The sequence below is a fragment of the Salmo salar genome, chromosome 14 (genome assembly GCF_965601325.2).
Source record: "Salmo salar chromosome 14, fSalSal1, whole genome shotgun sequence".
Lineage (NCBI taxonomy): Eukaryota > Metazoa > Chordata > Actinopteri > Salmoniformes > Salmonidae > Salmo > Salmo salar.
The window spans coordinates 26,563,161-26,580,735 of record NC_138304.1 but is presented as its reverse complement, the minus strand read 5'-3'; positions in this window follow the sequence as shown (position 1 = coordinate 26,580,735).

The following is a 17,575-nucleotide window of genomic DNA, read 5'->3' as shown; positions in this document are numbered from 1 at the left end:
ATGTCACATTACAGCAGAGATCCTCTATTTTCCATAAAGAGGCTATAGAAGGACAAGAAATGGTCAGAGAGGGCACTTCCTGTATGGAATCTTCTCAGGTTTTGGCCTGGCATATGAGTTCTGTTATACTCACAGACACCATTCAAACAGTTTTAGAAACTTTAGGGTGTTTTCTATCCAAATCAAACAATTATATGCATATTCTAGTTTCTTGGCAGGAGTAATAACCAGATTAAATCGGGTACGTTTTTTATCCGGCCGTGAAAATACTGCCCCCTATCCTAAACAGGATAACACTGACTGAGCAGAGATTATAGTCTGGCAGAGTGGAGGTGGCAGGAATGAGTATATGTAGAGGTCTTGATTTATGGGACTATTGGCAGCTGGTAGGGATCTGCTCAGACAGACAGACAGACAACTGCAGGTTAGGATGACACCGGATGAACACCAGAGGGCGTAGTGGAGCAGATGTGACAGTACCCCCCCTCTCTATGGACGCCACCTGGCGCACGACACGGCTTGTCTGTATGTGAGGTGTAAAAATCATGTAAGAGAGAGGGATCCAGAATGTGAAGACGGGGCACCCAGCTCTGCTCCTCAGGCCCGTATCCTTCCCAGTCCACCAGATACTGCCAACCGCGGCCCAGATAGCACACATCCAAAAGCCGCCGGACCTTATAGGCATGATGGTCGTTGATGAGCCGAGGGGGTGGAGGAGCAGCTGCAGGAGGGGACAAGGGACTGGAGTAGACTGCTTTGATTAATAATACATGGAAGGTGGGGTGAATGTTGAGAGAGTCAGGGAGTTTTAGATGAACAGCAGAGGGATTTATGACATGATTAATCTCGAAGGGGCCAATGAATCAGGGAGCTAGTTTTTTCAAAACCACTTTGAGGCAAGTCCTTCGAAGAAAGCCATACCCTTCGGCCTGGAGTGTAGACTGGAGCTGCAGTACAACGACGGTTAGCCTTGGATTGGGTCCTGGCGGAGGCACGAAGAAGGGCAGCCCGGGCCCTCCTCCAGGTGAAACGACAACGGCGCATGTGTTCCTGGACTGAGGGCACCACTACTTCAACCTCTTGGGCAGGGATCAAGGGAGGTTGGTAACCCAGAGCACACTCAAAGGGAGACATACCTGATGAGGCGTTGATGAGGGTGTTGTGGGCATATTCCACCCAAGGTAGCTGGGCACTCCAGGAGGAAGGAGGGTTAGCTGAAGTAACACAGTGTATAGCAGTTTCCAACTCCTGGTTGGCCCGCTCAGTCTGACCGTTGATCTGGGGGTGATATCCAGACGAAAGGCGGACCTTAATACCCAGAGCTGTGCAGAAGGCTCTCCATACCTGGGATGTGAACTGGGGTCCTCTGTCAGAAGCAATGTCACTGGGGATGCCATGCAGCCGCAAAACATGGGATACCAGCAGGTCCACAGTCTCCCTGGAGGACGGAAGCTTGGAGGGGAATGAAGTAAAAATCGGTCAATAATAGTGAGGATGACTGAGTTACCATTTGATGGGGGAAGCCCAGTGACGAAGCCCAAAGCTATGTGTGACCAGGGGCGACTAGGTATGGGAAGAGGACGAAGCAGACCAGATGTAGGTTTGGTGGAGGTTTTATTCCGTGCACAGACTGAGCAGGCTGAGATGAATTCCCGAGCATCTCTCTCAATGGTGGGCCACCAAAATCGCTGACGCAGGAAGGTGACTGTCCGGTTCATGCCAGGGTGACAGATGAGGTGAGTAGAATGGGCCCATTGAAGAACGAACTGAATCTGGCACAAACAGAGCCTTACAAGGGCCATTTCTAGGATCAGGCTGGTTCAGCTGAGCCTGACGAACACGGGACTCAATCTCCCAGGAGACAGCAGCAACAATGCAGGAGGATGGCATAATGGTCTTAGGCTCGGAAATGTTGTTGTCTGCAGTGAACTGACGAGAGAGGGCATCAGGCTTGGTATTCTTCGATCCGGAGCGATAAGTGAGCGTGAAGTTGAATCTTCCAAAAAACAATGCCCACCTGGCCTGCCGAGAGTTGAGACGTTTGGTGGTCTGGATGTAGGCTAGATTTTTATGATCCGTCCACACAATGAAGCGAAGTACTGAACCCTCTAACCAGTGACGCCACTCCTCAAGAGCCAGCTTAACAGCCAAGAGTTCCCAGTTAACTACGTCAATTTCTCTGCAGGTGAGAGCTTGCGGGACAAGGCACAGGGATGGAGCTTCTGATCTGTGGGAGAACGTTGAGACAGGACTGCACCTACCCCGGTGTCGGAAGCGTCCACCTCGAGGACAAACTGGAGTTCTGGGTCTGGCGGGGTAAGGATTGGAGCAGAAGTGAAGCTGTGCTTGAGATTCCGGAATGCTGCCTCTGCCTCAGGGGACCAGTGGAATGGAGTGGAGGTGGTGGTGAGAGGAGCTGCCAAACAACTGTAGTCACGGATGAATCCTCTATAAAATTTGGCAAACCCCAGGAAACACTGCAACTGCTTCAGATTCGCAGGCACAGGCCACTCTGTGACTGCCCTAACCTTGCAGGGTCCATTCGTAGCTGTCCTTGATAAATAATGTAACCCAAGAAGGACACCAAGGAAACATGAAACTCACATTTCTCAGCCTTGACAAATAGTTTATTCTCCAATAGCCTTTGGAGAACTTGGTGGACGTGTTGCTTGTGAGCCTCAATGTCCTTCGAAAAAAATAAGAATGTCATCCACATAGACAAAAACAAAAATGCCCAATGACAGCCCTCAGGACATCATTCACCAGGCTCTGATAAACAGCCGGGGCGTTAGTGAGGCCAAAAGGCATAACGAGGTACTTGAAATGTCCAAGTGGTGTGTTGAACGCCGGTTTCCACTCGTCCCCCTCTCTGATGCAGACAAGGTGGTAGCATTCCGGAGGTCCAGTTTAGTAAATACTGTGGCACCATGGAGGGGGGCAAAAGCAGAACTGATAAGTGGCAAGGGATACTTATTCCTGACAGTGATACTATTCAACCCACGGAAGTCTATGCATGGCCTCAGTGACCCGTCCTTCTTGACAAAGAAAAATCCAGCTCCCACCGGAGAGGAAGATGGCCTGACATGTCCAACAGCCAGAGAGTCCTGGATGTATTCTTCCATGGCTTCTTGCTCGGGGCGAGAGAGGTTATACAACCTGCTACTAGGGAGAGGAGCTCCAAGCTGAAGCTCGATAGCACAGTCGTAAGGCCGATGATGTGGCAGAGATGGGGTGTGGTGCTTTCTGAATACAAGAGCTAGACCGTGATATTTTGGAGGAACAGAAGACAGGTCTGGGGATTCTGGAATGGACTTGGGTGCAGACAAGGCAGGAGGAAGGGCAGAATGTAGACAATTAGAAGGGCAAAATGTACTCCAAGTAGTAACCCTTCCGGTAGACCAGTCAATATGTGGGTTGTGTAGCTTTAACCATGGATGACCCAGAACCAGAGGTGAGTGAGAACAGTCGATGATATGGAAACGGATCTTTTCCTGGTGATTACCAGAGAGACGCAGGAGAACAGGAATAGTTCTCTCAAAAACACAGAGTAGCTTTCCATTGAGTGTGTTGGCTTCCAGAGGTGAATCGAGCAAAACAGTGTCCAGGCACAACTGCTTAACAACCCCTCGGTCCAGAAAACTCTCGTCAGCGCCTGAATCGACGAGAGCAGGCAGAGGAAAAGCCTGGCTCTGCCACACAAGACTGGCCTCAAGCAGGGGTCTGGGAGATGATGGGCAGGTGATTTGGCTCAACAGTATATCCCCCACTACTGCAGAGCCCTCTCTTTTGCTGGACACAGGGTACAAGTGGAGACCAGGTGACCAACCTGGCCACAATACAGACAGCTCCTAGTACTGATATGCCGCTGCCTCTCCTCTGGAGATAGATGGGTCCGGCCGAGCTGCATGGGTTCAGGATTGGAACCTGCCTGGTGATGTGATGCAGTCGGAGAAAAAGCGCAAGGCACAGAAGCAGATGTTATGGAACATGCAACCCTACCTCCCCTCTCCCTCCGACGCTCACAGAGACGGTTGTCAATGCGGATAGTGAGAGAAATTAGTTTGTCAAGTCCATCAGGCTCCTCTCTGGACACCAACTCGTCCTTAAGGGTCTCAGTGAGTGGGTTCCGGAATGCTCCCTGAAGGGCCTCGTCATTCCAGCCGCTCTCTGCGGCGAGGGTGCGGCACTCACATGCCATCTCAGCCACACTCTGAAAACCTTGACGAAGGGACAGAAGTCATTTGGCAGCATCCTTTCCACAGACCGGGTGGTCGAAGACCTTCCTCATCTCATCTGTGAATCCACTGTAGGAGAAGCAGATAGATGACTGTCTCTACCAAACTGCAGTGGGCAATGAAGGGCAATGCTCCCCGAAGGCAGCCAATCAAAAAATACATTTTGGCTCATTCACCAGCATAAGAGTATGGCTGTTGCTCAAACACTAGTGAACATTGTACAAAAAAGGCTCTGCAAACCCCAAGATTGCCATCATAGCACTCAGGTGTAGGAACAAAAGGCTCCCGGGGTAGAGAAGAGGAACTGGAGACAGGTTGTGAATTCTGGACACAGGTTCGGACCTGTAGGTCAGACAGGCTCTGTGAAAACTCCTTGATGTTCTCTAGCAGGGTTTTTAGGGCTTGGTCATGTTGCTCAAGTAGAGTTCCTTGACCAACAAGAATTCGGTGAAGAGTAGTAGATTCTGCTGGGTTCATATCTTGGCCAGATCGTATTGTTACGCGGAGCGAACACATGGGAACCCAAGAGCGGACTCAGATGCGGAAGCAGGGATGAATAAACCAAAAAGTTTATTGTACACAGAGAGATGTGGAGTGCAGAACCGGGGTAGCTCAGATGAGTGGCAGAGCGAGGTTGGAGTTGACTGGGTTGAACAGGGTAAACAGGTCCTGAGGGGAATCCAAAGCAATGGTGGTGAGTGAAGTCCAGAGCAAGGTGGTTGGGTGGTGAGATCTGGTACAGGAGACAGGAGCCAGAGACAGAGCGGGAACTACAACGAGAGGACAAAACGTTGTGAGGCAGGGAAAAAAGCACAGCAGAGCAATAGGATCTTGAGAACAAACAAAAGTCTACAATAACACTGACAGCAGAGATTACAATCTGGCAGAGTGGAGGTGGCAGGAATGAGTATATGTAGAGGTCTTGATTCATGGAACAATTTGCAGCTGGTAGGGATCTGCTTTGACTCCACCACACCTGTCTCCAACCACACAATCAGAGAGAGACTACAGGGGGAGAACTGCAGGTTAGCAACAACCTGTGGAATAGTTACAGGGGAGAGGAGGGAGATGAATGATCCAATTGTAAGCTGGGGATGATTAGGTGACCATGATGGTATGAGGGACAGCTTGGGAATTTAGCCAGGACACCGGGGTTAACATGAATACCCTTACAATAAGTGCCATGGGATCTTTAATGACCTCAGAGAGTCAGGACACCCGTTTCACATCCCATTCGAAAGACAGCACCCTACAGAGGGCAGTGTCCCCTGCCCTGTGGCTTTGGGATATATTTTTTTTTAGAGGAAAGAGTGCCTCCTACTAGCCCTCCAACACCACTTCCAGCAGCATGTGGTCTCCCATCCAGGGACTGACCAGGACCAACCCTGCTTAGCTTCAGAAGCAAGCCAGCAGTGGGATGCAGGGTGGTGTCATAGGGTGAAGAAGCCCAGTAGGCTACATTATGTAATTTGTTGTCATTATATCCAGAATAATGAATAGGAATAGCATTGGGTGTTGCGCAATACACTCTTAGAAAAATGGGTTCTTCGGCTGTTCCAATAGGAGGATCAATCAATCAAATGTATTTATAAAGCCCTTCTTACATCAGCTGATGTCACAAAGTGCTGTACAGAAACCCAGCCTGAAACCCCAAACAGCAAGCAATGCAGGTGTAGAAGCACGGTAGCTAGGAAAAATTCCCTAGAAAGGCTGGAACCTAAGAAGAAACCTAGAGAGCAACCAGGCTATGAGGGGTGGCCAGTCCTCTTCTGGCTGTGCCGGGTGGAGATTATAACAGAACATGGCCAAGATGTTCAAATGTTCATAGATGACCAGCAGGGTCAAAAAATAATAATCACAATGGTTGTAGAGGGTGCAACAGGTCAGCACCTCAGGTGTAAATGTCAGTTGGCTTTTCATAGCTGATCATTGAGAGTATCTCTACCGCTCCTGCTGTCTCTAGAGAATTGAAAACAGCAGGTCTGGGACAAGGTAGCACATCCGGTGAACAGGTCAGGGTTCTATAGCCGCAGGCAGGACAGTTGAAACTGGAGCAGCAGCATGAGCAGGTGGACTGCGGATAGCAATGAGTCATCAGGCCAGGTAGTCCTGAGGCATGGTCCTAGGGCTCAGGGCCTCCGGGAGAGAGAGGAGAGAGGAGAGAGAGAGAAAAACAGAGAAAAACAGAGAAAAACAGAGAAAGAGAATTCTTAAATCCACACAGGACACCGGATAAGACAGGAGAGATACTCCAGATGTAACAGACTGACCCTAGCCCCCTGACACAAACTATTGCAGCATAAATACTGGAGGCTGAGACAGGAGTGGTCGGGAGACACTGTGGCCCTGTCCAACGATACCCCCAGACAGGGCCAAACAGGCAGGATATAACCCCACCTGCTTTGCCAAGGCACAGCCCCCACACCACTAGAAGGATATCTTCAAACACCAACTTACTATACTGAGACAAGGTCGAGTATAGCCCACGAAGATCTCCCTCACGGCACAAACCCAAGGCGGGTTGCCAACTCGGACAGGAAGATCACGTCAGCTACTCAACCCACTCAAGTGACGCACCCCTCCTAGGGACGGCATGGAAGACCGCCAGTAAGCCAGTGACTTAGCCCCTGTAATAGGGTTTGAGGCAGAGAATCCCAGTGGATCCCGGAGAATCCCCTTTTTGGTTCCAGACAGAACCTTTTTGGTTCCAGGTAGAACCCTTTTATGTTTCATGTAGAACCCTCTGTAGAAAGGGTTCTACCTGTAACCAAAAATGGTTATTCAAAGGGTTCTCATATGGGGACAGGCACAGAACCATTTAAGGCTCTAGATAGCACCTTTTTTTCTAATTGCCCAGAGTAGACTTGGTGTCCAATCCAAGGCACAAAACACACATGAAACATGATCTCATTACCTTGATGCTTTCTCTGTTAAATCTAAGGAGACCCTGCTGTGAATCAAGCCGTTAACAACAGATTATCAAAAATCAATTCACTAGGGATATTAGATCCAACATTGATCCAGGCACAACTGTCTTCACCGGCATAATGATTGAGACACCAAAATAGTATGGACATTCCTTGCAAACACCTTTTTCACAACACTTTGGGCTGTTGTTGCATCGCATGCGCTATCACAACAGGTGTTCCTCACTTGACTGTCATTCTGAAAATTCCTTCCTGGATCAGATTTCTGCCTAAATAGACATACCCAAAAGTATCTGCTATTCATGTGTAATTATATGATTCTGACATGCAAAACTTGGTATATTTGGAATGAAGACATCTGGGAAATTACGAGGAAATTATCAGAAGAAAGATAGGGTTACATAGTTCAGAATACACAACATCAAGCACACACAAAATAACAGTTTTTTCATTATTTTTATTTTGAAAGTCATCTTTTCATTGACAAGCTATAAGTGAATTGTTGATGACTAGAGCTGGAAACACATAAGATGGCTCCCACAAAATGTGAACAATATCAGATAAAAAATGGGATTGATAGACCTAACAACTAGAAATGGGCAGATGTTTTAGTAAGTGGTGTCAGAAGTGGTCACATGATGTATCCAAGTGTCCCTAAACCTCTCCAGAGTGGCATATGTCTGTAAATTAGATAATTCCAGTGCTATTACATATTTGCAATCCCTAAATGCTATTTGTTCAATATAAAAACACTATTTTACCATATCAACCTCACTCAAACATTTTGGTGGTGTTATGGGGTATCCAAATAAAATCAAATAAAATGTTATTGATCATATACACGTGTCAAGCAAATGTTACCTGGCATCTTTTCACTCCCTCCTCTCTACATTTTCTTCCTCTGTTTCTGCTGCTAAAGCCACTTTCTACCACTCTAAATTTCAAGCATCTGCCTCTAACAGCTCTTTGACACCTTCTCCTCCCTCCTGAATCCCCCCCCCCCCCCCCCTCACTCTCTGCGGATGACTTCGTCAACCATTTTGAAAAGAAGGTTGACGACATCCGATCCTCGTTTGTTAAGTCAAACGACACCGCTGGTCCTGCTCACATTGCCCTACCCTATGCTTTGACCTCTTTCTCCCCTCTCTCTCCAGATGAAATCTTGCGACTTGTGACGGCCAGCCGCCCAACAACCTGCCCGCTTGACCCTATCCCCTCCTCTCTTCTCCAGAACATTTCCGGAGACCTTCTCCCTTACCTCACCTCGCTCATCAACTCATCCTTGACCGCTGGCTACGTCCCTTCCGTCTTCAAGAGAGCGAGAGTTGCACCCCTTCTCAAAAAACCTACACTCGATCCCTCCGATGTCAACAACTACAGACCAGTATCCCTTCTTTCTTTTCTCTCCAAAACTCTTGAGCGTGCCGTCCTTGGCCAGCTCTCTTGCCATCTCTCTCAGAATGACCTTCTTGATCCAAATCAGTCAGGTTTCAAGACTGGTCATTCAACTGAGACTGCTCTTCTCTGTGTCACGGAGGCTCTCTGCACTGCTAAAGCTAACTCTTTCTCCTCTGCTCTCATCCTTCTAGACCTATCTGCTGCCTTTGATACTGTGAACCATCAGATTCTCCTCTCCACCCTCTCCGAGTTGGGCATCTCCGGCGCGGCTCACTCTTGGATTGCGTCCTACCTGACAGGTCGCTCCTACCAGGTGGCGTGGCGAGAATCTGTCTCCGCACCATATGCTCTCACCACTGGTGTCCCCCAGGGCTCAGTTCTAGGCCCTCTCCTATTCTCGCTATACACCAAGTCACTTGGCTCTGTCATATCCTCACATGGTCTCTCCTATCATTGCTACGCAGACGACACACAATTCATCTTCTCCTTTCCCCCTTCTGATAACCAGGTGGCGAATCGCATCTCTGCATGTCTGGCAGACATATCAGTGTGGATGACGGATCACCACCTCAAGCTGAACCTCGGCAAGACGGAGCTGCTCTTCCTCCCGGGGAAGGACTGCCCGTTCCATGATCTCGCCATCACGGTTGACAACGCCATTGTGTCCTCCTCCCAGAGTGCTAAGAGCCTTGGCGTGACCCTGGACAACACCCTGTCGTTCTCCACTAACATCAAGGCGGTGACCCGATCCTGTAGATTCATGCTCTACAACATTCGCAGAGTACGACCCTGCCTTACACAGGAAGCGGCGCAGGTCCTAATCCAGGCACTTGTCATCTCTCGTCTGGATTACTGCAACTCGCTGTTGGCGGGGCTCCCTGCCTGTGCCATTAAACCCCTACAACTCATCCAGAACGCCGCAGCCCGTCTGGTGTTCAACCTTCCCAAGTTCTCTCACGTCACCCCGCTCCTCCGCACACTCCACTGGCTTCCAGTTGAAGCTCGCATCTGCTACAAGACCATGGTGCTTGCCTACGGAGCTGTGAGGGGAACGGCACCTCCGTACCTTCAGGCTCTGATCAGTCCCTACACCCAAACAAGGGCACTGCGTTCATCCACCTCTGGCCTGCTGCCCCCACTACCTCTGCGGAAGCACAGTTCCCGCTCAGCCCAGTCAAAACTGTTCGCTGCTCTGGCACCCCAATGGTGGAACAAGCTCCCTCACGACGCCAGGACAGCGGAGTCAATCACCACCTTCCGGAGACACCTGAAACCCCACCTCTTTAAGGAATACCTGGGATAGGATAAAGTAATCCTTCTATCCCCCCTACCCCCTCCCCACAAAAAAAAATATATAGATGTACTATTGTAAAGTGGTTGTTCCACTGGATATCATAAGGTGAATGCACCAAGTCGCTCTGGATAAGAGCGTCTGCTAAATGACATAAATGTAAAATGTAAATGTTATTGCGGGTGTAGCGAAATGCTTATGTTTCTAGCTCCGGCAGTGCAGCAATATCTAACAATTTCACAACTTATACACAATGCACAAAAATCTAAGTAAAGGAATGGAATTAAGAATATATAAATATATGGAACGAGCAATGTCAGAGCGGCATAGACTAATGTATAGTAGAATAGAATAGAATACAGTATATGCATATGAAATGTGTAATGCATATGAGATGTGTAATGCAAAACATGCAAACATTATTAAAGTGACTAGTGTTCCATTTATTAAAGTGGCCAGTGATTTCAAGTCTATGTATATAAGCAGCAGCCTCTAATGTGCTAGTGATGGCTATTTAACAGTCTGATGGCCTTGAGATAGAAGCTGTTTTTCAGTCTCTCAGTCCCAGCTTTGATGCACCTGTACTGACCTCGCCTGGATGGTAGTGGCTCAGGTGGTTGTTGTCCTTGATGATCTTTTTGGCCTGCGATAGGGAGAGATTGAATATGTCCGTAAACACACCAGCTAGCTAGTCTGTGCATACTCTGAGGACGCGGCTTGGGATGCCGTCTGTGCCGGCAGCCTTGCGAGGGTTAACAGGCTTGATGGTCTTACTCACGTCGGCCATGAAGAAGGAGAGCCCACAGTCCTTGGTAGTGGGCAAACGTATTTAGCTTGTTCGGAAGCAAGACATCGGTGTCCGCAACGTGGCTGGTTTTCCTTTTGTAGTCCGTGATTGTCTGTAGACCCTGCCACATACGCCGTTGAATTGTGACTCGACTTTGTCTCTATACTGAAGATTTGCCTGTTTGATTACCTTGCGGAGGGAATAACTACACTGTTTGTATTCTGCCATTTTCCCAGTCACCTTGCCATGGTCACCTTGCCATGGTTAAATGTGGTGGTTCACACTTTCAGTTTTGCATGAATGTTGCCATCTATCCACTGTTTCTGGTTAGGGAAGGTTTTAATAGTCACAGTGGGTACAACTTCCTGATAAACTCAGTCACCGAATCAGTATATTTGTCAACGTTATTATCGGAGGCTACCTGGAACATATCCCAGTCTGCGTGATCAAAACAATCTTGAAGAGTGGATTCCGATTGGTCAGACCAGTGTTGAATAGTCCTGAGCACGGGTACTTCCTGTTTGAGTTTCTGCCTATAGGAAGGGAGGGGCAAAATGCAGTCGTGGTCAGATTTGCCGAAAGGAGGGTGGGGGAGGGCCTTGTAGGCATCCCGGAAGTTGGAGTAGCAGTGGTGTAGTGTTTTAGCAGTGCGAGTGCCAGAGTCAATCTGTTGATCGAATTCTGGCAGCCTTTTCCTCAAATTTGCTTTGTTAAAATCCCCAGCAACAATGAATGCGGCCTCAGGATATGTGGTTTCCAGTTTGCATAAAGTCCAGTGAAGTTATTTGAGGGCCATCGTGGTATCGGCTTGAGGGGGGATATACATGGCTTTGACTATAACCAAAAGAGAATTATCTTGGGAGATAATACGGTCGGCATTTGATTGTGAGATATGCTAGGTCGGGTGAACTAAAGGACTGGAGTTCCTGTATGTTATCTCAATCACACCTTGAGTCATTAATTATGAAACATACACCCCTGCCCTTCTTCCCAGAGATATTTATTCCTGTCTGCGCGATGAACTGAGAACACAACTGGCTGGACGGACTCAGACAGTTTATCCTGAGAGAGCCATGTTTCCGTGTAACAGAGTATGTTACAATCCCTGATGTCTCTCTGGAAAGAAATCCACGTCCTGAGCTCATCAACTTTATTATCCAGAGACTGAACATTAGTGAGTGATATACTCGGAAGCGGTGGGTGGTGTGCGCGCCTCCTAAGTCGGACTAGACCGCTGGTGGTGTTTTGGGTCGGCCTCTGGAATCAGTTCAATTGCCCTGGGGGGTGCGAACAAAGGATCCGATTCGGAAAAGTCATATTCCTGGTTGTAATGCTGGTAGCGCTGGCGAGTTACCGCCTCTCTGATATCCAATAGTTCTTCCCAGCTGTATGTAATAACACAAACAAATTATTGGCTAATAATGCAAGAAATAATACATAAAAAAACTAAATACTGCAATGTTTCCTAAGAGGTAGAAGCACGGCAGCCCTCTCTGTCGACACCAATCCAGGGTACATTCAAGTGTCCTTTCAACCTCTCCAAAGTGTCCGAATGTGGTAATTGCACTGTATTTGCACACTGGATGTGCCTAAAAGTTATCCCTGGAAAGCGTAGCTCATTGGCTACAAGACTGTCAAGGTGCCATAGTAGCCAATCCCCTGTGTAATGGATGCCTACAGGCAACATCATATTTTTGATGCGCAAAGATATAGTCACTCGGTGGACATTCGATGTTGCCATTAACTCATATATCAATAGGCTAGATTTGTTCCTACCAACCTAAGGATTAATTTGATACCCCCCATGTAGCTATCGCTCAAACACAGACTTAATCAAAGCTTACCTTGTGAGATGTTTGTTGTTTGGTGAAAACTAGAGGTCAACCGATTATGAATTTTCAATGCCGATACCAATACCGATTATTGGAGGACCAAAAAAAATGCCCAATACCGATTAATCGGCCGATTTTTATCTATATATTTGGAATAATGACAAATACAACAATACAGAATGAACACTTTTATTTTAACTTAATATAAGACATAAATAAAATAAATGTAGTCTCAAATAAATAATGAAACATGTTCAATTAGTTTTAAATAATGCAAAAACACAGTGTTGGAGAAAAAGTAAAAGTGCAATATGTGTCATGTAAAAAAGCTAATGTTTAGAACATATGAAAGCTGGTGGTTCCTTTCAACATGAGTCTTCAATATTCCCAGTTAAGAAGTTTTAGATTGTAGTTATTATAGAAATGATAGGACTATTTGTCTCTATAACATTTGTATTTCATATACCTTTGACTATTGGATGTTCTTATAGGCACTATAGTATTGCCAGCCTAATCTCGGGAGTTGATAGGCTTGATGTCAAAAACAGTGCAGTGCTTGAAGCACAGCGAAGAGCTGCTGGCAAACGCAGGAAAGTGCTGTTTGAATGAATGCTTACGAGCATGCTGCTGCCTACCACCGCTCAGTCAGACTGCTCTGTCAGTCTCTATCATATCAAATAATAGACTTAATTATAATATAATAAACACACAGAAACTATAATTTCGAAAACAAAACATTTATTATTTCAGTGAAATAGAGAACTGTTTCGTATTTTATCGAACGGGCGGCAAATCTAAGTTTAAATATCGCAGTTACATTGCACAACCTTCAATGTTATGTCATAATTATGTAAAATTCTGGCAAATTAATTATGGTATTATTTGTTAGGAAGAAATGGTCTTCACACAGTTCTCAATGAGCCAGGTGACCCGAACTGCTGCATATACCCTGACTCTGCTTGCACGGAACGCAAGAGAAGTGACACAATTTCCCTAGTTAAAATAAATTCATGTTAGCAGGCAATATTAACTAAATATGCAGGTTAGAAAATGTACTTCTGTATTGATTTTAAGAAAGGAATTGATGCTTAGGTACACATTGGTGGAAAGACAGTGCTTTTTTCACAAATGCACTTGTTAAATCATCACCCGTTTGGCAAAGTAGGCTGTGATTCAATGATAAATTAACAGGCACTGCATTGATTATATGCAATGCAGGACAAGCTAGATAAACTAGTAATATCATCAACCATGTGTAGTTTACATTTACATTTTAGTCATTTAGCAGATGCTCTTATCCAGAGCGACTTACAGTAGTGAATGCATACATTTCATACATTTTTCTACGTACTGGTCCCCCGTGGGAATTGAACCCACAACTCTGGGGTTGCAAACACCATGCTCTACCAACTGAGCCACACGGGACCACACGGTTAACAAGTGATTATGTTAAGATTGATTTTTTTTATAAGTTAAGTTTCATGCTAGCTAGCAACTTACCTTGGCTCCTTGCTGCACTTGCGTAACAGGTGGTCAGCGTGCCACGCAGTCTCCTCGTGGAGTGCAATGTAATCGGCCATAATTGGCGTCCAAAAATGCCGATTACCAATTGTTATGAAAACTTGAAATCGGCCCTAATTAATCGGCCATGCTCTATATGTGCACCTCAGGAGACAGTTGTAAATATTTTCTCTTTAACACAAAGCAATCACAACTTAATGAAAATGTTAATAAAACATATGCAAACATCCTCTCTAACCCCTGTCATATCTTTTGAACCTATCTCAGTAGTGGTGCGCATCAGCTGTTTGTTCACCACCATCCATCAGCAATTGCTAACAACCCATCCGCAACCTTCCAACTATATGTGATAAAGTGAACATGTAAGGTCCGTACCCGACCCTAACCTGCCAATATAGAATATGCGCTACAGGATACAGTCAGAAATGAAAGAAAGATTTTTTGACAGGGGGTGAGGATTTTTTTGGCCAAATTTAGATATGTTTCTGCTTATGATTTCCGACATATTGGTAGGCTATCTGTTAGTTAAGTCAGGATTCCTATTTGACTCTGCCATGCCTCTTTGCCCTTCCAACATTACCTCATCTCCCACCCCTTCTAATGTGACTATCCCTGATGCTCCTCCTTCTTTTTCCCCTGCCCCGCTACAAAGTTCCTCCCTGCAGGCAGTCACTGAGTCCGAGGTGCTAAAGGAGCTTCTTAAACTTGATCCCAAAAAAGCATTTGGGTCAGATGGTTTAGACCCTTTCTTCTTTAACCTGTCTGGGATAGGGGGAAGTATTTTCACGGCCGGATAAAAAACGTACCCGATTTAAACTGGTTACTACTCTTGCCCAGAAACGAGAATATGCATATTATTAGTATATTTGGATAGAAAACACTCTAAAGTTTCTAAAGCTGTTTGAATGGTGTCTGTGAGTATAACAGAACTCATATGGCAGGCAAAAACCTGAGAATATTCCAAGCAGGAAGTGGCCTGTCTGCGAATTTGTAGTCCTTCTGTTGCTTCTCTATCGAAACTACAGTATCTGAGCTGTTACGTGACACTTTCTAAGGCTTCCATTGGCTCTCTAAAGCCTTCAGAAACCGGATCGAGGCGTCTCCTGTCTCTGGGCAGATAACAGGAGCATAGTTTGTCAGTGGACTGCCTGGTGACAGAGAGATTGGAGATGCGCGTTCACGAGATCACGCCATTTTTTATTTTCCTCTTTGAATGAATACAGCATTGTCCGGTTGGAATATTATCGTGATTTTACGAGACAAATAGCATAAACATTTATTTTAAACAGCGTTTGACATGCTTCTAAGTACGGTACTGGAACATTTTGAATTTTTTTGTCTGGAAATGCGCTCGCGCGTTACCCTTTGGATAGTGACCTGAACGCATGAACAAAACGGGGGTATTTGGACATAACTATGGATTTTTCGGAACAAAAACAACATTTGTTGTGGAAGTAGCAGTCCTGGGAGTGCATTCTGATGAAGAACAGCAAAGGTAATACAATTTTTCTAATAGTAATTCTGAGTTTAGTGAGCTCCGAAGTTGGCGGGTGTCTGAATAGCTAGCCTGTGATGGCTGAGCTATGTACTCAGGTTATTGCAAGATGTGCTTTCGCCGAAAAGCTATTTTAAAATCTGACATAGCGATTGCATAAAGGAGTTCTGTATCTATAATTCTTAAAATAATTGTTATGTATTTTGTCAATGTTTATGATGAGTAATTTAGTAAATTCACCAGAAGTTTTGGGTGGGAATGCTAGTTCTGAACATCACATGCTAATGTAAAAAGCTGTTTTTGATATAAATATGAACTTGATTGAACAAAACATGCATGTATTGTATAACATAATGTCCTAGGAGTGTCATCTGATGAAGATCATCAAAGGTTACTGCTGCATTTAGCTGTGTTTTGGGTTTTTGTGACATATATGCTTGCTTGGAAAATGGCTGTGTGATTATTTTTGGCTGTGTACTCTCCTAACATAATCTAATGTTTTGCTTTTGCTGTAAAGCCTTTTTGAAATCGGACAATGTGGTTGGATTAATGAGAGTCTTATCTTTCAAATGGTGTAAAATAGTCGTATGGTTGAAAAATTGAAATTATTGCATTTTTGAGGTATTTGTATTTCGCGCCTCGTTCTTCCATTGGATATTTGGCAAGGCGTTCCACTAGCGGAATGTCTAGATGCAAGAGGTTTAAGGTTGTTGCCCCTATAATCACCAAGCCTATCTCTGACCTTTTTAACTTCTCTAGGGTAGGGGGCAGTATTTTGATGTCCGGATGAAAAGTGTGCCTGTAGTAAACAGCCTGCTACCCAGACCCAGAATGTAGGATATGCATATTATTAGTAGATTTGGATAGAAAACACTCTGAAGTTTCTAAAACTGTTTGAATGATGTCTGTGAGTATAACAGAACGCGCCACAGGATTCCACTGGCTGTTACGTAGGTGGGACGATTTCGTCCCGCCGGCCCTAGAGAAGTTAAATCGGGTACGTTTTTTATCCGGCCGTGAAAATACTGCCCCCTAGCCATAACAGGTTAAAGGGGGAGATCAAGGTGATCCTTACCGTTGTAGGCCAATTTCTATTTTGCCTTGTTAATCAAAAGTGTTGGAAAAACTTGTCAATAATCAACTGACTGGCTTTCTTGACATCTATAGTATTCTTTCAGTTACCCAATCTGGTTTCCGCTCAGGTTATGGATGTGTCATTGGGACCTTAAAGTTCCTAAATTATGTCACCATAACCCTTGATTCTAAGCAGTCGTGCTGCTATTTTTATTGACTTGGCCAAAGCTTTTGATACCGTAGACCATTCTATTCTTGTGGGCTGGCTAAGGAGTATTGGTGTCTCTGAGGGGTCTTTGGCCTTGTTTGCTAACTACCTCTCTCAAAAGAGTGCAGTGTATAAAGTCAGAACATCTGCTGTCTCAGCCACTGCCTGTCACAAAGTGAGTACCCCAAGGCTCAATCCTAGGTCCCCTCTTCTCAATTTACATCAACAACATAGCTCAAGCAGTAGGAAGCACTCTCATCCATTTATATGTAGATGATACTGTCTTAAACTCTGCTGGCCCTTCCACAGATTTTGTGTTACACGCTCTACAACAAAGCTTTTGTAGTTTATTTTATTTTGACTTTATGTAATTAGGCAAGTCAGTTAAGAACAAATTCTTATTTTCAGTGACGGCCTAGGAACAGTGGGTTAAGTGCCTGGTTCACGGGCAGAACGAGAGATTTTTTTTACCTTGTCAGCTCGGGGATTCAATCTTGCAACCTTTCAGTTACTAGTCCAACACTCTAACCACTAGGCTACCTGCCATAGTGTCCAAAAAATCTCTGCCCTTAACCTCTCTAGGGTCGGCGGGACGAAATCGTCCCACCAACTCAACAGCCAGTTGAATCCCGTGGCGCGTTATTCAAATACCTTAGAAATGCTATTACTTCAATTTCTCAAGCATATGACTATTTTACACCATTTTAAAGACAAGACTCTCGTTAATCTAACCACACTGTCCGATTTCAAAAAGGCTTTACAACGAAAGCAAAACATTAGATTATGTCAGCAGAGTACCCAGCCAGA